Here is a 23,049-nt window from a genome sequence, read left to right as displayed (position 1 = left end):
GTGCCTGCCTCGGCTGAACCTCCTCTTGTTGTCCACGACCTCCCGTGTGCCTGTGGCTGCAGCCCTGTCTCTGTTCTCTATTGACTCCAAGGGGGAGGATCGAATGAGCAACAGAGGGTAGAACGTTTTCTGATTTTTCAAAAAAGTGTTTTGATTATTTTTTTCTGATTTCCAAGCCAATACAGACATGGAAGGAGAGGTGGTGGTGCTACAGAAGGTTGGAGAGGCTCCCTCCTCCTAACCCTGATGAGCTGAAGACCCCCAGCACCGACTGAAACAGCAGGTGGGCTCGCAGCTACCGGAGGACGGAGCATGGGGCAGAACCACCCAGCAGGTGAGAGGAATCCAAGAACAACATTCAAGTCTCAATGCCTTGAATCCTCCAACGCATTACTGGGGAGGAAGGGACAGAAACCCCTTCTCTGACGTGATGTCCACGCAGGGACCCATCAGGATGGGAAGACCCGCCCAAGGCACACAAGACTGTTTCTCCTGACTATGGAGGCAAGTCGATCGCTCAGACGTAACTGCTTCTGTGCACAAGATTTGAGCTTGATAAAGAGACAAAATAAATGAGGGGAAAGCGGGAGGCAGGGGGCCAAGCGCACGTTTGCAAGCCCCTGCCCTTCCCACGCGGCACAGGCTGCCCGCCCCAGCTCCCTGCTCCCACAGGGAGAGAACTTTCCAGCATTCACCGTGGGCTTCTCTTCCCCGTGTCTTCAGGGTTCCTCCTGCGCCCGGCAGACGTGCTCTCGAGGAGGACGGTTGTTACAGAAATGAGGACCAGCTGGCCAAGCAGTGGACGGAACCTGCACCCACGCCTCCAGAGCCAGAGGAGCTGGTGCTGAGCAAGCGGAGGAGAGCTTGTTGTCTGAGAGCCAGACGCTCACCTTCCGTGCCAAGCTCACAGAGCCGCATGAAGGAAAGATTTGTAGCCATTCTCTATTTTCAGCGCAAGTTTAAACTCAACTTGTTCAAACCTGGGGTATGTAACTCGGTTTATAACACGTCAAGGCAGAGCAGCAGATGGACAGCACAGTCGGGACGTCTGCTGTTAACACAAGTGCAGGTGCTGATAAGCCAAACCGGAGTTGACAGAAGAAACCAGACGCTGGCGAACTGGTGGAGTGGACTAAGGGGCAGGCCCTGGCCTGGCCTCTGCGAGGGGCTCCTGGGCACAGAACCGACGGCCTAGCAAGGGGTCTGTTTCCTCTGCCGCAGCCGGAAGTTGGATGCCCCGGGGATGGTGCTGGGCCGCCTCTGCCTCTAGACCGCCCACCTTAGCTAAAATTCCGAGACCAGGAAGCCACCAGCCCCAGCCACGTGCTTCAGGAGTAGCTTGTCTCAGCTGGGGGTCGGAAGAGGGCCCAGGCTCCCGCTAGCTGCTACCCGGGAAATGGGTGCCCCAAGGCCTGCTCTTGACACTCGTGCAGCCCCTGCCTGGATGTCGGGACCTCTGCTGAAGCTGCAGCAGAAAATCAGAAGCCTCCCCACCTGCTGGGGTGCCCCAGTGGGAAGAGCAGACAGAGCAGACCAGGGCCCACTTCTCCCTGCCCTGAAATCATGAGCATCTACACCTAATGGGATGGAGATAAGATCACACCCAGAATACAGCTGCAGGGGAGTTTGGGCAAAGTCGTCTTAGCTTCCCAGCCTCTGCTGCCCCGGGGGGCATGGACAGCTCACTGGGCTCTGTCTACCAAATCCAGCACTAACCAGGGCACAGACTCGGGGACTTCCAAACCAGGCCACGGGGCAGACATGCTCCTGTCTCTCACCTCTGGCTGCAGGATCACCCTCCTCTCTCCACCGGCACAGGACTCTGCGAAGGAGGGTGACGGGGTCAGGGGGAATCATCAGCCCCAGAAACGTCTTTGATCCTGGACAACCCCAGAGGCCGCATCAGAGACGCATTGCTGTGCGCCCCCGAGCGGATCAGGGGCTGGACTTGAGTCTCGCCCACCGCAGGCCAATCAGCAGCAGCCCGTGGGGCTCCTTTAACAGGTCAGGGAGCCGAGTCTATGCGAGAGGCAGTTCTGGGACAGATGAGCAACGTCAAGCAATTAAATAAAAGATCTGAAACAGTTCAGAGGAAATGATTCAGCAGCAGAGTGAAGCGGGGAGGCCTTGTGGATCCTCCTCAAAATGTTTTTGAGGAAAGTCAGGTGTTTCAGAGAACATGACAGCAACGGCAGCAGGAGGCTGCTGAGGTGGCAGTGTGCCCCGCGGCTGACCTTGCTCTGGGAGATCTGACCCAGCCAGGCCGCGGTTCTGGCTCTCTGAGCACCGGCCCTGCAGCGAGCCGGCCGTGCCGCTGCCATTGTGCGGTGGATGGGCTCGGTGGGCACAGGTGGACGGTGCAGTCCCTGCGTCCCCACATGTGCAGAACTGCCTAGACAGCAGTGTCATTACCCGTGTTCCAACGAGCCGATTTTAACGGTACTCACTGGCGTATTCTCTGTTCTAATCAGCAGCATTTGGGACCCCAGGATGCTTGATGTTTGCTCAATACACGAAGCTACAGACATGACTGTGCGTGAACATCTGACATCACTATTAAGCTCTTAGGGTACAGAGAAGAACGTCGCAGAGCACTGCGGAGGGGCTGGAACCCGGGCCCGTGGTGCATTGGCAGGGCGGGAGGTGCTCACGGTGGGCGGGAGGCCATGGCCTCTGCCTGGGGCCAGTGAAGCAGGGCAGCGTGTGACGCTCAGCAGCTGTGTTGGCTGTGCCCTCCTCTCAGCATCCTCTCGTGCTGCACACACACTGTCAGCACCACCCAGCATGCAACTCGGCTCCTCACGCCTCCTGTGCCTTTCACAGCATGGCCTCTGCAACAACCAAGGCCTTGTGACAGAGAGAAGGAGCCTGGGATGTGCTCCCTGTCCTGGAGGTGCCGTCAGTCTAATGGGGGAGACAAACTTCACAGGACAAAGTAAGAACAGGCTCCAGGCTGAATGCAGAGGCTTCACAGAGATGGTTGCGTTTTGTACAGAACTTGGAAGTTGAGAGAAATGGCCAGAAAGCGCAGGGAAGGAGGTTCCTGCCCCCGGGAGCTGCATCAGGGGGATGCACAGGACGATGCTGCTGTGAGCAGCGGTCCCCAGTCTCAGCGCGCACACCACCAGAGGTTCAACATCCGCTCTCCCTGCCCACAGAGGACTGGCAGGGGCCTCGCCTCGTGCACACATTCCAGGACCCACGTCAGTGCTGGAGGGGAGCGGTTCTGGAGGGCTCCAGGTGGCAGTTAAACCATCTTCTTGAACTGACCCAGGTCATCTCTGCCCACAGCCTATCAGCCAGCTATCCACACAGCCCCACCCGGCCACAGGGCCAGGCAGGGGAGCCCTAGTGACCCTGGAAGACAGAACCGTGGGAATATTTGGGGTCCAGCACTGATTGCCACCTGGGCCAACTCTGGAGCCAACACGGGCATTTGGGGAAGAGGTGACAGGCCAGAGGGCCAGGTCAGTGCAATACGGAGGTCGGGGGAGGTAAGTGGTGTCATAACAGAGTTCCAAAAATCAGCCCCTGGTTTGTGCAGAAGCGGAATATCAGAGAGTGCTCTTAGGCTCCGTCCCTGTGGGGAGCGAGGCAGGAGGACTGGGACCCCGCAAAGGGAGAATTTGAACCTCGAAGGCAGCCCCAAGGAAGGGCACCGCTGGGGGTCCTTCAGGCCTGCCGTTATGCAGGCAAAGGGGCGGGGCCTCTGTGCTCGCCTGAGCCCATCGGATGGGGTGGCCCCAGGATGACATGGCTGACTCTGAGCTCCTCCTGGCTGAGGCGGTTCCTGGGGAGGGCTCAGCTGGAGGCCTGAGCTCTGTGTGTGCGGTGTGTGTGTGTGTGTGTGTGTAGGACAGGAGGAGTCCGTGTGAAGCCCACAATGTCCAACACGGGAGGAAACAGGCCAGGCTGGAAGTCACTGTGCAGTCGTACTCATGTAGCTCTGGAACCAAATTCCAGAAGTGCAGTGGGCATTACCTCTGCTATGAGCACTGACCAGGTTCTGAGCTTTCAAATAAAGACATATGGCGTATGTGTTTAATAACACAGAGGCATAATTGCAGCAGAAAAAGTAGCAATATGTGGAATGCATCACATATATTTCAGGTTTAGGACAACTGTACACAGAAAAACCCAAAAAGGGCCTGGATTTCTGTCCGTTATGGTCCAGTGGAGCTGACCCGGCAGATTTACACCAGAGCCGACCATTGTTAACGCTCATCTCCTCTGTAAGACAAAACTATTGTCAGTAATAATCTGAAAAGAAATAACTATTGTTCATATGTGACCCAAAATCTGACCTTACCAAACAAAAATATTGTCCCTCACAGTCCTAACTTGTGTCACTGTTTGAAATTTTCAACACTGATGCAAGTGCCAGCTGGTCACATTGAGGGCCTTGTTGTGTTTCTCCATCTTTTCCGTCGCTGGGCAGTCCTGGTGCCTGTCAGACCTGCTGTCTTGAGGCAGGAACACACAGCACCTGGGGCTGCGAGCTGGAACCATCAGCGCTCTCACGGCAAGCATGTGAAGCCGAGTCCCAGACAGCCAACAGCCAGGGCTCATCCAAGGGCGGGTGAGGACCACGTGCTAACCTGCCGCCCACGTGGATGTCAGCGAAGCTCCTTGAATGGCAGCAGCTGTTTGGGACCTGCCCCAACAGAGATTTAGGGGAAAGAGTATGCCATCACTGGCCTTGTTTAGAATTCCTAGTGCACGGTGACAATAAATAGCAGACTCATCTATAGTCACTTTTATTATTGTTTTTAAATTCTCTGCAGTCAATGACCCCCCCACATGGTCTGCAGCAGGGCAGACCCCCCCAACCCTGTCCTTGGCATAAAACTTCCTTCCCTGTGTCTAGGAGTGTGTGTGTGAGTATGAGTGTGGGTGTGAGTGTGCGTGAGGGTGTGTGTGTGTTCAAGGAACAAAGGCTATGCACATGGGGTCAGGAGGAGGAGGTGTTGCTGGAAACGCGCATGCAGTGAGCAGCCCTTCGGCCTCTCTGAGCCTGCTTCCTCTTCTACCAAGTGGGGACATAACTGCAGCTGGGAGCTGGGAGGTGGAGGACGAAATGAAGGCCTCAGTGCATCGCACGGTGGGCACGCAGTGAGAGCGAGCCCTGTGGTGACAAGACCAAGAGCGTCTCTGTGCGCCTCTGCTGGGAACACAACCCAGAAGCATGGACGCCACTAATGGGGAACCCACCTACAGTGTCCCATCCAGACCTGCTCTGCACCTGAGACGCATGGTTGTTGTGGGGCCCTACCTTGACGGGCCTCACTGGGTGGTTCACACGAGGGCAGCGAGCTTTCTCCGATCTTGCAGGGCTGAGAAGGAAACAGGTGCCCGCACGGTTTGGTCATGATGTCGGTCAGGGATCAGGTTGTTACATTTCTATGGGATCATCTGTATCCGGATGAGGAAACTAACTCTATTATAAGGTAATGCATTTCCAGAAGGCAACAATAGTAGTAACTGCTGACACGCATTGGACGTTTTCTGCGTGCCTCTGAAGTCCCCACCATGCTCCTCGCTCAGGCGCCCCTGTAGCAGACGCTGAGACAGGACTGGGGGCGGACAGTTCATCTGGGAGGTGGTCTGAGAGGCCTGCCTGAGGGAGAGGAAGTGAGACAGGGGGACAGACAGGGAACGATCCAGGGTGCACTAGTGAACAAGCACTGCCTGCCAGTTGGTCTCAGTCCCCTGGGAGGCCCTCCAAGTTACGGCCTGGACCGTGCCTCCCTGTCATCTACCATGGGATGGGGACCCGGGGATTATCTTCTCCCTCCTTCGCTTGTTGGCTGAGGTTGCCTTTGGGGAGTTAAACAGCATGCACTCCTGGTTGTCCTGCTCAGGCCCTGAGCAAGCGCCTGGACACCAGGGAAGACCCTCCAGCACAAGGCAGAGCAGGCTCCAAGTGGGGCATTGTTGGGACAAGGGGGCACTGTCTGCCCTGGCTGTAGGTTATCTCAGAGGTGGACTGTGGTAGATTAAACTTGGCCACAAATTCTTTGCTCCTTCTCCATTGATGGGTAGAATCTGGGTACCCACCTTCCTGAATTCCGTAACCATAGGCTGTGATGGAAGGGATGTTCTGGGACTTCAGAGGCTATGTCTTAAGGAGGCTTGCAATGTCCACCCATTAGCCATTCGACTAACCTGAGTCCGCCATGCTGCAAGGAAGCCCAAGCTCCCCACAGAGAAAGGTGGTGACGAGAGAGAGAGAGAGAGAGAGAGAGAGAGAGAGAGGCCGGCTCAGTTTACCTTCTCCCAGTGGAGACCCTGACATCATGGAGCAGAGATGGGCCATTCCAGCTGTAGCCTGTCTCCATTTCTCACCCACAGAACCAAGGGACAGAGTCATAACAGACTGCTGTTTTAGCCACTACAATTTGAGGTCACTGTTTGTGCTGGTGGATAACTAGACACAGTCTGAAGGCACGTGAGGGAAGACGTGTTTGCTGTGGCTCAGGAGCTGGAAGGACTGTCACAGGCCCTCAGGCCCACTCCCCCTAGTTAGAGCGCAGGAGATTGGTCTGAAATGGTCTGGGCTCTTTCGCGCCCAGTGGCGGCTTCCAGGGCCCTGGCAGGAGGGTGATGCCAGGACTGTACACCCCGAGTTGCTTAGCCTCCCGTCTCAAGCAGGGTGGGTAAAAGGATCTGGGCTTGAGAGTGGGGAGGACCGGAGGATAACTGGAACTCCCAGACGGGATGAGAGAGACTGCGGCACATCCCCCACCCCGAGGGGGGAGGAGATGGGCAGCAGCCATGGGACTTGTGTCATCCAGCACTTCCCTGTGTCTAGTCCAGACCTGCAGCGTCTGCCTCCCCTAGGAGCTGGCTCTGACCTCCCTCGAGACCTGCTGACTCAGGGCTGTGGGGGGCGGGGGGCTGTCACAAGCCCCCGAGTGATCCCGATGCTTACCAATGTTTGCAAAGCCCGGTGTAGAAGAGGCATGGAGGAGAAGGTGGCTCTGCAGACAGCTGGGGCCTGACCAGAGACCCCTCACAGACAGGCCACAGGGGGCCCCAGGGCCCTGAGATGGGGCTGCAGCCTTTGCCTCTGAGTAAATAACTTCCCCCACATGCTGGACTCTATGCGCATCCCGGGAAATGGGGCTGGATGGACAGATGTGTCTAGCTCAGGGGTTCATCCTCCTGGAGTCAGGGGCATCCTTGGGGTGGATGGAGCAGGGCAAGTGGCCAGGGGCACTTCTGTGGGCTGAGCATTCTCACTCACAGGGTCTCTGAGGGGCACCTCGGGGAGGCAGTGAGAGCAGGAGCTGCCCAGGGACCTTGCAGCCTCACCGCCCAGTCACAGGTGGGAAGGGCCATGCGTCCCTGGGTCATCTCCGTGCCTTGGCAACTGGCTCCAGGCAGAGGAGAAGAGGCGAAGGCTCTGTTCAAGGCGGACACGGCCTCGGTGCCCTCCTCCCACCCACCGCCCCCGAATCTCAGAGGAGGCACAGGCAGCAAGCGCCCTCCATCGTACGGAGAGGCAGACAGTCTGGGTCACCTCTGACTTGTGGGTCCTTGGCGCTAGCTCCGTTTCCTTGGCTCCATGTAGGACGTGTTGTCCTGGGTTCCCTCTAGGGTACCCTGCACGGCTAACATTTCCAGCCAGCCAGGGAGGACTGCATAAATGCAATGTGTTCCACTTGGCTTGTTTCAAAGTCCCGGAGGCCTCACGCCCAGCCTGGTGCATTAGCACAGACCCTGCAAAGAGGGGCACATCGATGACATTTACATGGATGCTGCCACCTCCATCACCTTGTTTTATAGCTTCTTAATATGTTAATATTCTAGTTGAATTACATAGAAAGGACATTAACCACTTCTCCTCCTGACTCTCCCCCCTCCAGGACTAGAAAACAACAGAAAATTCTGAATAATTGCATGAGTGATATTAGCTGCACCTGGACAGAACCCCAAGAACCCTGAGTGCAGGAGGGTTGAGATTTCCCCCAAATCTTTCCTCCGAGCAAACGTGGAGGTGGGTGGACTCCTGAGGGAAAGCGGAGTGGGCTTCACCCTGTGTTCCTTCCATTGTGTGTGGTGTGGAGGCCCCACATCTGCCAGCTCAGGTCAAGCTGACCCTGGAGAAGTGAAAGTGAAGCTTACGATCAGCCAGAATTACATTCCAGCTTATGAGTGATTTATCATCCAGGCGAATCCATTGTTGCCAGTTTAGGTGCCAAAGGGCAAAACTCACTCAATGACACACATCTCCCAGAACTCGCTTTTGTTTTGTCTTCTAACAATGGGTACTATAAAGGTTTTTTTATAGTAACTTTAACCACAAAGTTTTCTATAGTTAAAATTTTTAACTATAAAGTCCCAAAGAGAAGAAAGTCCACTACGTCCCCCTGATTAAGACCCTCCTCACCATGACCACCGTGCTGGGGTGTTGCCGGGTCCCCGGGATGGAATCTCCCAGCGCTGCTCAAGCTGATGCCCCAGCAGCACCAGCAGCATCAGCACCATGAGCAGCACCAGCAGCACCAGCAGCACCAGCACCACAAGCACCACCAGCAGCACAAGCAGCACCAGCAGCACCAGCAGCACCAGCACCAGCAGCACCAGCAGCATCAGCACCACGAGCAGCACCAGCAGCACCAGCAGCACCAGCACCACAAGCACCACCAGCAGCACAAGCAGCACCAGCACCACCAGCACCACCAGCACCACCAGCACCAGCAGCGCCAGCACCACCAGCAGCACCAGCACCGCCAGCACCACCAGCACCTCCAGCAGCAGTATCTAAGAACTCACTAGAAATGGCCCCTCCTGGACCTACCGAAGCAGAACCTCTGGGGGTGGGCCCTGGCATCTGTGCCTTATCGAGTTTTCTGGTGATTCGTATGACTGTTAAGGTTTGACAAGCACTGACCTACAGGGGTGCCCCACCTCTGCCCAGGAGCACTCCCATCTCCGGATCCTACAGGAGGCCTCCCAGTACTTCCTACCCCCAGGGCAAACCAATGACAAGACCCATCAGGTACCAGATCAAAAGGGGCAATAGACTTACCATGCGTAAATAATATACCCTGCAAGTTATTCTCTGTGGTTATCAAAACCGTGCTGGGCTGCATCAAGCAGAGTGTTATGGGCTGAACTGTGTCCCCCCAGAACTCAGAAGTTGAAGTCTTAACTCCCAGTACTGCAGAATGTGACTGCATTTGGAGACAAGGCCTTTAAAGAGGTAATTAAATTAAAATGAAGTCATTAGGGTGGGCCCTAATCCAATAGGACTGTCTCCTTATAAGGAGAGACTAGGACGCAGACACATGCGTGCGAAGACACAGGGAGAAGACGGCCATCTGTAAGCCAAGGAGAGAGGCCTGGAACACATCGTTTCCTCATAGCCCTCAGAACGAACAGCCCTGCCCTCACCTTGGTCTCGGAACACCAGCCTGCAGAGTTGCGAGAGAATGTGTTGCTGTTGGTAGAGCCACCCACTCTGTGGTGCTTTGTCACACGGCCTAGCAAACCACTACATAGCACAAACATCTACTCGCCTCGAAACAATGAACTCTGATGTACAAAATGTTCCCGAGAGACAGCTTCTGAGATAGATAATGTTTAAAGAAAAGAAGGAGTGCCTTACTGATCACTTCATAAGATGAGGACCCCTTCCCACTGTTACAAGACCACAGACCCCAGCAGCACAGAACTGCTCTCTACCCAACCCACGAGCCACATGAATCACTCAGTGACAACTTTCACACAATTGCACCTGTTTCCGACAATGAGCGCAACTATATAATTAAATAAATTAAGAAGGCAAGGCCACTGGATCAGATAGCTTATCCTTAGATCCATGAATATATTTGGCAGGAACATTAAGTCTTGATAAAGATGGTTCCAGAGTGTTTAATCTGAGTTGTTGTCAGAAGCCGTGTCTGGAACAACCACTTCACTGTGAAGCCCAAAGCCCCAGTGAGACCTTGTCTGTCCCTGTGGCTGTTGGGATGAGAGCTCTAGGGACCGGGGGAAGGGGGTGGCAGAGAGCAACTGACTTCCATTTAAACTCAGTTGTCTGCCCAAGACTTCCATTTCATTGAAATTGGCCCATTCTGGCATTGTCGACTAGGGAAGAAGAATGCATTTCCCCCATGTCCCCCACACAGGCCAACCTGAGTGTCCGGAAAATAGCCTCCCACAGGGGGAACCTATGAATGACCCTGCTATCAAGAAACACATCCAATGATCACCTGATATGGGAGGCATCGACTCATTGTGGTACTTTAACTGCCCACCCATCTGTAGAACACAGAAGACCAGGAGCATCAATGATTCCCAGCTTCTGACACATAACGCTGATTTTCAGAGAAAAGAAAATTATTTAAGCCAAATTGCATAACTAATATCTAATCTGTAAACATATTTGAAACTTGGCAAAAATCAGAGCTAGCTGGCCTTGAACCTGCAGCCCTGTGCATCTGTGCACAGGTGGGAGTCCTGAGCATATTCTCTGATGGCTGCCCATAGGCCACGAGATGTCATCATATGGACCTGTCCAGAGGTCCACAATTTGGGCCCTGCACAGAGAATACAATAAATCGATTGTGTGGGCTGACGAATTACGTACTGAAGGAGAAGTTCACTCTAGGGTGGGCATTAACCTGCAGATGACGGCTGCCCCAGTGGAGAGGCGGTCAGACGCCGGTTCGGCAGGCCTGCTTGCCTCTGTGCTGGAGGTGGTGCAGCCCTGAGCAAAGTGCGCTCCAGTGCGGACCTCCTCAAAAGGGGTCAGGCAAGGCCAAGAAAAAAGCCCACTGACTCAATCTCCACATAAACAAGATGCAAAATTTCTTGAAAGGTCTGCAGGAATCAAAGCACCTGTTTTGACAACTGTGCCCCAGGGCGCGCTGCCTAGCAGACAGGAGTTGGCTAAGCCGAGGAAAGAGGAGGACACTCACCGAGAACTGGACCCAATTCTCACGTCACACCACAAGGCGGGAGATGGAGCTCATTTTACAGATGAGGAACCCGAGACCTGGATTACATGCCTCTGCCAAGTGGGAGGAGCCAGCACTGGACATGGGTGGTCTGACTCAAATCCAGCCCTGTGGGCGACATGGGGACTAATCCCTGCCACAAAAAAATATCCCCCGTGCACTAGCCACCAGCGGTCAGCAATAGCTTTTGTTTTTAGGGGAATCAGAGGACACTCTGGTAGCCAATTTCCAAGATCCTCTCTTCCTGGCATCCACCCCTCCCACACTGAGTCAAGGCTGGCCATTATGACTAGTAGAATGTGGCATGAGCATGGTGTGACCTCCAAGACTAGGTCATAAAAAGCAGTGCAGCCTCCTCCTGGGTCTCTTGAATCGCTCCCCCTGGGGGAGGCCAGCTGCCATGTCTTGAGGACACTCAGGCAGCCCTGCGGAGAAGCCCACGGGGAGAGGAACTGAGGCCCCAGCCGATGCCAGCACCAACTTTCCAGCCACTTCAGAAGTGGGTCCTCCAGCCCCAGTCGACCTTCAGACGAGTGCAGCCCCAGCCAACGTCTGGTTGCAATGTCACGAGAGACCCCGAGCCAGACCCATCCGGCCACACTGCTCCCGGATTCCTGACCCACAGAAACTGGGAGGGATAAAAAGGACTATCATCGCTTTCAGTGGTGGGGTGACTTTTTGCACAGCAATAGATCATTAGTACACATCGAAATCTCTTTATTTCCAAATAAATAGTCCAGTGCTGTCAGGCCTGGGCACCACCCCTGGCAGTAAGATGGAGTGGTGAGTAACCCCCCGGCTGCTCCACCCATCCCTCACCCAGCCACGGGGCCCCAGGAGCTCGGCAGCTCCCAGCTTCCAGTGTGACCACCTTATGGGTTTGTGTCCACGCTTAGGAACTACAAAAGTGCTCCATATTCTGATGGCCCCATGCACACGCCTTGAGAAGAAGTGCCATCCTTGATTCCTGCTGAAACTACCTCCCTCATATCCCAAATTGGCCTGTTCTTCTCCGCCTCAAAGTAAGTCACCCACGTACCTCTCGTGGACAGCCTCGAAAGACTCCCGTACGGTCCCCAGGCTTTGTCCCTTGTCCTGCTATAGGCAAGTCTCCACACAGCAACTCGAGGGCCCTAACATAAATCCTATGCCAGCCCTCCCTCACTTCCGGTGCCCACGGCTCCGTCACACTGGAGAATGAAGTCCAGCCGCTGACCCAGCCCGGCCCCGCTGCCCCCACCTCAGGCCCTGTCATCCGCCTTCGGCCTCTCTGGCCTCGAGGTCTTTGCGATGCCACTCTTTCCTCCTGGCACATTCTTCCCATGGATTTTCATTTGGCTTCTTCCCTTCATTAGCTCTCATCTTGTCATCACCTCCTTTCCAAAGGACCCAGCTTGAAGTCTCCACCCAGTGACTATATCACTTCTCCCTGGACTTATCTTCTCTGCACAGCCTTTCGCTTCTGGTCTTTTTCTTTGTTTCATTCATTACTTATTTGCCTCCCTATCCCGCTCCACCCCGGTATCTTCTGTTCCTAAAACAGCGCCCGGCACATCACAGATGGTCAGTAAGTGCTGGCTGAGTGCGTGAGTGGGGCGTGTGAACCCGGGCAGATGAACAGGGGCCGAGAGAGTTAGAAGAGAAAAACAAGCTCTTCCGTGTGTGGAGGGGAGCAGGGAGGGGAGCGGAGGGGCCGTTTCTATCGATTTGCATCTTCTGCTTGGTCTCAACGCTGATGGAAACTCACGAAGTTGATGAGACAGCTTCCATTTGTGTGCTGTTTACGATTCACAAAGCAGTCTCGTGGACGTGGCTTCATTTGCTCTTCACAACGTTCTGTGAGATAGAGCAGGTGTAACAGGCAGCTATTGCTGCTGAGCAAACATCCCAAATTTACCAGCTTCAAACAACAAGCGATCCTCAACTCCGCTGGGCGACGAAGGCCGGGAACAGGGCGGTGATGGTCATTTGGGCTCTGCTCCCACATGCATGTGTATGGAAAGCTGTGGGTCGCCAGGCAGCATGATTGTGGGGCCCGACTAGCTGTCAGCTGGGACACCTCAGCTCCCCCAATACACGTTTCTCTCCCAGCGGGCCAGTCCAGGCCTAATGATTCTCAGAAAAAGACAACAGAGCAGGAGCGAGCGACGTGCAGCACCTCTGGGCCTCAGCCTGGGGCCTGCTCACTGTCACTGCCGCTGCCGCTGGAAGGTATGGCAGGTCACAGGACCCAATGCTTGGCATGGGGAGCTCAGCTCCACCTCTCAATGGCAGGCCTGAAAAGTCACACTGGAAAGATGTTCACATGGGGAGACTGGGGCCATTCTGGCAATCGATCCACCAATCCTTTTACAGAAGGAGAGGCTCAGAGGAAATTCAGTGGCTTGCCCAAGTAGTGCTCACATGGAGACCTGACCGTGGGTTTTCTGCCCCCGAACTCACTGCTGAGTTCTCACAAAGCTCCTCCCGCTTCCTCCCTGCTCCAAGCCCTGATTGGCAGGTCGTCCAGAGCCTCTCCCTCTGAGCTTACTGCAGCGACCCTGGATCCGTTCACATCTTGACTGACCACAGGCCCAGAGAGGGAGAGGGTGTTTCTCGTTGAGCAAACACACCCAGCTTTGACTTAAATACGGATGCTGCACGAGCAGTGTGGCTCGTACATGATTCTCCGTCCCAGATGGCGCAGGTGGCTCTGTGTCCTACTCCAGCGACACTGACAGGCATCCCAGTGCACTCAGGGACTGCGTGGGTGCTCCGGCTCTCGGGGATGGTGAGAGAAGCCAGGCCAGGTGGATGTGGAGATAGCAGGGGACAAACAGGAAAATCCACGTTCTCTTCAGAGATCGTGCGAATAGGAGCAGAAAGAACTCAGCGGCTGACTCACCCACACTGTAACTCCATAGAAACTTCCGGCGCAGTTACTTAGGCAGCAAATCAGACTCAAAAGAGCTGATGCCTGATGCGGTAGGAAAGAAGATTCGAGGCTGCCCTCCCCCTTGGCTGGCCAATTAGGAGGAGATTAAAATGCAATGCATCATCTTTACTAAAAATGGCAATTAAAAATGTCATTAACAAGTGTTTAAGTCAAATAGTGAATGAAGATGAAAGAACAATTACTCACAATTTTCCCAAGTTCTTTCTCCCATAGAAAATGGCATTCTTGATCAAGTTAGGTCAGGAGTTGGTAAGCTGCAGCCTGTGGAGCCAGCCCAGAGCACTGTCTGTAATTGTCAGTGAAGTGTGATGGGAATGCGGCCGCGCTCGCCTATTTACGATTTGTCCGTGACTATTTTCATGCTATGACACAGGGTTGAGTAGCTGAAGTGCAGACCACACGGCCTTCAAAGGCTGAATTATTTACTGTCTGGCTCTTTACAGAAAAAGTTTGCTGGGCCCTGATCTTCCCTTCGAACATGAAGCTCTGCAGAGGGTCCTTGCGTGTGACAATCAGGAAGTCTGTGTCCTCCATGAGACACGCATGACTTGCTAACCTCCAGGTGGTCAGCACCGGGCCCAGTGTTTGCTCGACTGAATGGCACGGAATCAACACAAGCTGCTCCCCAGGCTGAAGAGCTTGTACAGGTGACTCCTGTTGGCCCCATCCTCTAGAGTGTCCACCCAGCTCCACCCAGGCCCGAAGATCAGCCCCAAACTCCAAACAGAGCAAAGCCGCAGCCCACGCTCCCATTTGAGCTGGGGCACCTCTGAGTCAGCTCCTGCCTGAACCTCATGCTGCCCAGAGGGAGACTCCATCGGCTCGGGCAGGGCCCAGACTAGCTGGAGGACTAAAGGACGGGCCGGTCAACCCTTCAGCAGGCTCAGCTTGCCCCCAGAGGCGCACACAGAAGCGGCCACAGCCTGAGGTCAGGCGTGAACGGTTCCCCCGGTCCAAACATACATGTGCTGCTGGAGTTGCTGTCATCTCTTGATGGATGGTTCCATTGGAAAAGGCCAAGAGTGACAAGGGGTCCCCTCAAGCCTGGTTTGTACCGGGGCTCACGTCAGTCTGGGTGGTCTCCGGCCTGCGCTATCGCCAGCCCCCCTCCTGGGCTCCAGTGCTCTCGTTCAACAGGAGTCAATCCTACGACCCTCACAAGCCTCTGGGTCTGCAAGCGGAGAGGAGGACTGAACCACCCGCACAAGGAGGCTGGCGGTTTGGGCCCAGGGCGCTGTAGACTGCCCGAGGGAACTTTCCAGGTGATGAAAGCAGGGCACGGAGGGCAGGCAAGGCAAGAATTCTTTTCCTGGAGGTTGAGCAACTCTGCTGCCCCTGCTCTTGCTGGGGGGCTGTCCTCAGCCCCTGTCCCTGCTGTGGCCTCCCTTCCTCCATCTCTCCTCCCAGCCTTCCTTCCTTCCCCACACTTAGGACCCTGGGCCTTGGCCAGGACCATGCCAACAAACCCGCGTGTTCACGGGCCTCTCCTCTCCTCTCCTACCCCTGCACACTCTGATTGTGCTCTCCCAACCCCCCACTTCTTGGAAGCAGACAGCAGCTCCCTGGGGGATGCTGGTGGGCTCATCCCGGTCCCAAAGGGTGAGTCATAATTCAACCCTCCCAGTGGTTGGATCAGGCATGGACATTCCAGACCATCCTGACTGAAGAGACAAGAGGGGGCATCTTCTAGAGGCTTCTGGGGAAGGTTGTCCTTGTTGTTGAGATGAGACACCAAGAGGAGGACAGGAAAGAGCAGTGCCTCCCCTGTCACCGTCCACTCCCGTTGCTGGGCATGGTGTCCGGACAGCGCGGGCAGCTTGTGCGGGGCAGGCCTCCTGTAGGCCAAAACGCGGAGGAAGGGGGAGAGAACCCATGTTCTTGATGATGTTACCAGGCGATGAATTAATTGATTCTGGAATCCCTCTGACTCCCGAATTTGAGATATGTGAGAAAATACACTTCCTTTGTCATTTAAACCATTTTGAATTCATTTGCATGTTACTTGCAGCTAAATTAGCTAGGCTCCAACAAGCTTTGGAGGGCCTGCCACCTCATGAAACACAACTCCATGAACCTGAGGCCTTTCCCCTCCAAGACACTGCCTCTTGCCCCATAGAGTCTCCCCGGGGGCATTTGTACCAGCCCCCAAAGCCAACGTGCTCCCTGACCACATCCAAAGCAGAAGCTCGATTTTGAAGCTTTCGTATTTGCCTCCTCGTCCTTCCGCTTTCTCCTGCCACGTGCGAAGATATTGCAAATTTTATTTAAAACTGAATCATCAAACTTCTGCTTCTAGTAGTGATGAGTAGTTAGTTCAATTGAGATAAAATTCCTGGGGAGACAAGATAAAAGCTGAATACACTATGAAAACATCAGCTTAAGAGCGTGGGAGAGCTGGAAATGGTGTGGAGAATTCCTCCGGTATTGGAGTGAAGGTGGAGACCCCCAAGAGGTGTGCTGGCCTCAGGGCTGCTTTTCCTTGTTTTCGGAGCATTTTCCAGTTTCAGAGGGGCCAGGAGAGGCAGAGCGGCACATTTAACAGCCTCGAAGAGCAGTAACTGAAGTCAAGGTGGGAACACAACGCAAAGCCAAGGAAAACTGACCGGTGTGAAAGAGCATTCTTTTCAGTATGTGATGCTGGGGCAGCTGGTGATCCACAAGGAAATGAAAGAGAAAGCGAGTGTCCTCACACCATACACACACATTTGTAAGTCTAAATGTGAAAGGCAAAACAATACTTTTAGACAAAAATATAAAAGAATGTTTTCTTGAACATGGGCTAGAGAAAGAGCAATTAAACTAGATGTAAAAAGCGTTTCCATAAAGGGAAAGACTTGATAAACTATTCTATAATAGTTCTAGGACCCTCTGGTCTCAAAATACACCTGTAGGAAGGGACAAAATACACCACAATGAGGGGCTAGCCAGGTTGCATAGTGGTTGGGTTCTCACACTTTGCTTTGGTGGCCCAGGGTTCATGGGTTCGGATCCCAGGCAAGGACCTACACACTGCTCATCAAGCCATGCTGTGGCGGTATCCCACATACAAAATAGAGGAAGATGGGCACAGATGTTGGCTCAGGTCCAATCTTCCTCACCCCCCCCCCCCCCCCGCCAAAAAAAAGTATGCCACAAATTGAGAGGAGATGTCTGGAGGGTACTGACCTTACAAAGGGCTCTCTTCCCGTGTACATAAGGGATTTCTACACATTAAGAAAATGACGATCAAAAAGAAAACTGAGCAAAAGACTTTAAATGACCAATAAATCTATGAATAGATACTTAAGTTGATTAATAATCAAGGAAAATTAAATCAAAACCACAACGCAATGAATGGCCCAAATGGAAGAGCCTGACTGTAGCAAGGTTTTGGTATGACATGACGTGACAGAGCTCTCACCCTCCGTGGTAAGAGTTTCCATAAGTACAGCCACTTTGCAAGACAGCTTGACATCATTTATTACAGCCAAGGACACAAATCATGTCACACCGAGCCATTTCACCCCAAGGTATGTTCCCAACGGAACTGCATGGACATGTTCACCAGGAGATAAATGCAATACTCATTGCAGCAGTATTTGTAACAGCCTCAAACTGAAGATAACCCAAATGTACATCAATAACAGAGATATATTCATAAAGTGTTTTGCTAGACAGGAATGAAAAGCAATGATCCACAGCTAAATATAGCAGGCCAGCTACAACAGAACATGTACTGCATGCTTTCATTAAGATAAAGATCAAACCACCAAAACTAAACCATGGCACTCACTTGCTCAAGAACAGCAAGAAGGTGATTTCCATCAAAGTCAGGATAATTGCTACCTTCAGAGGCAGGGGCAAGTGAGGGGTCCTTGGGAGTGGCAATGTTATCCTTCTTGACCTGGGTACTGGTTATGCAGGTATAATTGTGATAAATTACCTTGGCTTTGCATAATTTTCTGATTGTGTTTTATATTTTGCAATAGAAAGAAGATAAAAGGAAAATTTGCACTCGCCCACCATTCAGCGAAGGCTTCTGGGTCTAGGCCGGTCCCCCTCTGCTCTCCAGCACCGCCACACAGTGTTCACCCCAGACTCAGTGTCCCTCGGACTGCCATGTGCTTTGTTCTGCACACTGTGGATCTGGTAACTGGTCATGTCTCCTCCTTTGGTTTCGGTGCAGGAAGGTTACCATACCTGGGACCACTCGGGGCGCAGTTGCACGTCTTCCTGTGAGCTGATCTTACTTAGGGTGTTATTATGTTTTCTACTCCTCATTTTTCTACGAAACTTCCTCAGTGATTCATTTGATCCTTTCTTATTGTATGTATTTTGATAAGCAATTTTATCTTTTTTCATTTTGTAACTTTTTTTTTTTGAGGAAGTTTAGCCCTGAGCTAACATCTGCTGCCAGTCCTCCACTTTTTGCTGAGGAAGACTGGCCCTGAGCTAATATCCGTGTCCAGCTTACTCTACTTTATATGTGGGACGCCTGCCACAGCATGGCGTGCCAAGCGGTACCATATCTGCACCCAGGATCTGAACCGGTGAACCTAGGGTCGCTGAAGCAGAACTTGTGAACTTAACCGCTGCGCCACCAGGCCGGGCCCAATATAATAGTTTTTATAAGTGGTATTGTCCCAATTCTCTATTGCTGAGCCACCAACAACAGTAAACTTTAATGCATTGAAACAATTCTGATGCTTCTTCCTCAGCACGCAGCCGCCTGGCTGGGTAACGGATATGCTGGACTGGAACATCCACAGTGGTTTCTCCACTGGGCTGGGTGTTCTTTCTCTCCACGCGGCTTCCCCAGCAGGGTAGCTCCATCTCTTCACAGGAGACTCAGGGCTCCTAGGGACAGTGTTCCAAGAAGACGAGCCTAGCATGAGCTGTTGTCAAGCCTCCTTGTCCTGCTCACTAACATCCATTGGTCAAAGCATGCACAGGGTCAAGGTCATTGGGAGGGGACAACACAAGGTGTGAGTACCAGGGCTCATCCGAGGCCACCAAAATAAATACATGTATGTTGTAATCATAAATAATAATAAATATGGATATACAGGAATAATCAAATACCTGTATTCAGGAACACATGCTGCAATAGAAAGACTTAAAATATTTGTATGTTTCTGTGCACTTTTTCCTTCTCCGATGATTTGACCAAGACCTCACTAGAGACAAAAGCTTCCAGTTACTCGACACACTCTCCATTCACAGCATCACTGGTTGGGAAGTTTTCCAAGAGTAGGTGCTTTGTCACCTCTGCCACGCTCACAAACTTCAGAAGTGGGAGGTCCGAGTGGGAAGTGTTGGGTGCCGTGTACATACCCTTAAAGGACACAAGTGCCCCCGCTCTGTCTGGGTCTGGGGGCTCCGGCCGCCTGCCTCCCTGCAGCCTGGCTCTGACTCCACACCTCTGTGGAATTTCTCAGAGCACCCCCCCATCAGCCTGTCCCACTATGGGAAATCACTGCCTCCGTGTTGGAGACCGGCAACCTCCGCAGCGTGGGAACTGCTGGGACACTCACCTAAACCAATAGGAAGATGAGAAAGCCCAGTGATAAGGCATCATCTCAGACCAGTGGACGGGAGGGCTGGGCGGAAAGCCTCTGGGCTGTTCAAAACTTGGAATTGCTGATCCTCAGCCACCCAGGGGCTACTTCCTGGAAACCCTCTGGTGGCCTTGCTTCCCTCGCCACCTCCCCTCAAAAAAGCGGCTCTGAATCGGGCGCCTGTGACACGGGTGGCTGGCTGGGAGTTCTAGGCTGCTCGCTGCTGAGTTGTTCCTCCTGTTGGGATTTTCCTGGAGCTAACCAGGCACTCCCCATCGCCCCTACTGCCCCGCCTGCCTGACTGAGGTGCGTCTCATCACTTCCTTGAGATGGAGTGGCCTCAGCCCAGGACACCCCCACCGGCATCTTATTTTGTGCTCCACGTAAAGCATATGCTTCGCGCATGATGCTGGCAGAACTGTTTAAAAGACAAATGTGATTTCTAGGTCCTTTTGTTTTGCCTAAAGAAAGGAACTCACCACTTGTGAGGGCTTGCTCACATCAGGTGCTTTATTTATTACCTGACTTTATCCTCATGATGTTTGAAAGAGGCATCCTTGCACCCATTTTCACAGCCCTGCAAGCTGAGGTGCAAAAGGCTCAGTCACTTGGCCAAGGTCACACAGCTGGTGAGCAGACAAGTAGGACAACATCAGCCTCCTTTGGACAGGAGCCCAGTTCACTCTTTCCACGTTCCGTCCTTCCAGGCCCTGCATCCGGCCCAGAATTCAGAACCTGCCTGGGCTAGTGTCCGGGTCAGTACTCTCCCACAGAAACATAACACAAGTCACAAACGTGAACCACGTACAAAATTTTTCATTATCTAGTAGCCACATTGAAAAGTTAAAATAAAGTGAAATTAATTTTAATAATATATTTTGTCTAACTCAATATAAGGAAATATTATTTCAACATGCAGCCAATATAAAAAATTACTAGTGACACATTTTACTTCCTTTTTTTACCATACACAACCATCTCAATCTGGACTCGCCACACTTCACACCTTAGCAGCCATGTGGGCTAATGGCTTCCCTCCTGGACAGTGCAGGTCCCGGTACTTTGAGATATCACAGTTCCTCAAAAGGGCTCAGACCAATGTCAATTATAAGGATGTATTTTTCTCCAAAGCACATGGGTGTGAGTGGGTACAGGGAGAAAAAAATTGAATATGATTGAAATCAGTCAAAGGTAATGCACCACACGTCCTACAAGTTTACAAAGCAAAGCTGAAGGTGTCTGATCCAGTCTAGGCTGCAGGCAGGGTTGTCTCCAGCCACCAGGGTCCTTTAATGCAAAGGCTCTGAGGTCCTCATAGTGTTGGGAGAAACACTCTTAAAAATGTTGTTTCAGGGCCGGCCCCATGGCCGAGTGGTTGAGTTGGAACGCTTGGCTGTGGCGGCCCAGGGTTTTGCTGGTTCAGATCCTGGGCGCAGACATGGCACCACTCATCAGGCCACGATGAGGCGGCGTCCCACGTGCCACAACTAGAGAGACCCACAACTAAAATATGCAACTATATATACTGGTGGGATTTGGGGAGAAAAGCAGAAAGGAAAAGAAAAGGAAGATTGGCGACAGTTGTTAGCTCAGGTGTCGGCTTCTGATTAGGGAAAGGCAGACTCGGTGACACTGACGAGGATGAATGCTCCTGCTGTGTTTTCTCCCGGGATTTCCTCCAGTGTCTGTGATGCAGGAAGCCAGAAAAGAGGGAATGCCAACACCAAAGCACCATTAGTCCAGACTTGCGCTGGTCCCCCAACAATGAGAATAGAACCACCACGGGAAGCCCTCCTCCACGTCAGAGAGACGGAAGCTAGACTAACAGACGGACAGACAGCAAAGGCAAACGTGGCTCCAGTGTCCTTGGAACCAGCCTGGAGATCGCACACCCAGGAGAACTGCACACTGTGAGGTGGTGCGGGAGGAGGGCGGTGAATCAAACATGAGTTACAGTGAGGGACAGAAATCAAGTTGCCTTTATCTACCAAGCACCGAGCACCGTGTGTGTCGGGTTCTGTGTGCTGTGGATACAAGGATGCTGCCCTTAAAGCAAGCTTGAGTTCAGGAGTCCTAACTATTTCAAATGTTAACAAATACTGAACGTCTGCTTAACTGCATCTCAGGAGATATATATATATATATATATATATATATATATATATATATATAACAATTTTTACAATGTTATTTTAACTGTGAATGGGAGTTCTCTGGGAAGAAATTCCATTTGGCTCTAATCACCAAAGTTAATCATTTCTGATGGAATGTCCCCATTGGGTGTACATGACCTCAGCAGGCACAACAGTTCTGTAATGGGAGCGACTTCAGTGAAGAAGTGATGTCTAGGAAGAAGCACTTCGTGTCTACGATGCATTTGCAAATCATTCCTCCTGAGGAATAGTGGCTCCAATAAAAACAAGTCAAAGAACAGCTTCCGGCTCGAGCCTCAAGTCGTCTGCGAAGTGCTAGGACGGACACGGCAATCTAATAAGGGAGGGCAGAGACACCAAAAGAAGTTGTTCCAAATTGAGTTTGAACTTCACAATATCTGGTTTCAAAACGAAGACACAAAATCCTTGTTTCCCTATTTCCTCCTGAGAGATCCGACAGCAACAAGGAATATGGGAAACAGGAACGACCTCTCCGACGACCTAGAGATATTCAAAACCCCAAACTGTGACACGAGAGGGAGGCTGCCAGGAGCAGGGGTCGAACAGGTGCTGGAGACATGGGAGGGAAGGCCTCTCAGAGTTTCAGGGAGGCCCCTGCAGTGCCGTGCGCCATCCCCTGTGTGCAGCACTGGGAGTGGAGTGGCAGGTGTGCTTTGCAGCAATGTGCTTCGTGCAAGTGCTTAAGAAGCGGGAACGGCAGAGAGGCAGCCACGTTGGCCGGGAGTGGTTTGTTGGTGAGGGGGGCTGGAGAAGAGCTTCTGAGCTGTGAGCTGGAAACTCTGCTTGTGGGGGACAAAGGCTAAAATAATTCCATGGCACACACAACCCTGAGCCATGAAAGAAAGTCCTGCTGACTCGGACCAGCCTGTGCCCCTTACCCTGGGAACTACTTCCCAAAGACATATCCAGAAGGAACTCACGTCTTTTAAAGATCTATAGTGAAATGAGTCTGGTACAGGATCTAATCAGATAAACCAAGTAAAATAAAAGGAACCACAGAACAGGAAAACCAAAATCCAAACAAAGAACATTCGTCTGAAAAATATTGTTACAGATCAGATGAGTTGTGAACAAACACATTGCCGTGGAATCAACAAAGTAACAAGGAAATTTCCCTAATAAAGCAAACCTGAAAGCACAGATACAAGATTTTCAGATATGACTTGGAAGGACGACAGAAGGAGTTGAACCACAAGCCAAGAGAACACGGGAAAGGTGTGTTCCTCCAGAAATGAAGGCAGCTTTGGAATCAATGAGAAAGAATATAAATATTGTGGAAAAGGGGCATAAAGTACAGGACTGAGGACACTGGGATGGGATGAGCTTAGAGTTAAAGGATTTGAGAGAAGGTAATAGGTGCATTAGACAGACGACAGAGATCCAACACATACCCACCGTCACCGGGACAGAGAACTTATGTAATACGACAGAACAAA

The 23,049-nt window shown here is 52.5% G+C and overlaps 1 long non-coding RNA gene across 1 annotated transcript; it reads right to left on the bottom strand.

Annotated features, from left to right (window-relative positions):
- Positions 1-4,086: 4,086 nt before the first annotated feature.
- Positions 4,087-4,654, bottom strand: LOC139078474 (uncharacterized). The gene is made up of 2 exons (XR_011531437.1): positions 4,310-4,654; positions 4,087-4,230 (listed from the first exon to the last, which is right to left on the bottom strand). It is a non-coding gene; the product is annotated as an uncharacterized lncRNA (long non-coding RNA).
- Between the last annotated feature and the right edge of the window lie 18,395 nt (positions 4,655-23,049).

Source organism: Equus przewalskii, chromosome 22 (genome assembly GCF_037783145.1).
Source record: "Equus przewalskii isolate Varuska chromosome 22, EquPr2, whole genome shotgun sequence".
NCBI classification, from domain to species: Eukaryota; Metazoa; Chordata; class Mammalia; order Perissodactyla; family Equidae; genus Equus; species Equus przewalskii.
Note: the sequence above shows the minus strand (reverse complement) of the source record. Positions and strands in the feature narration are given on the sequence as shown.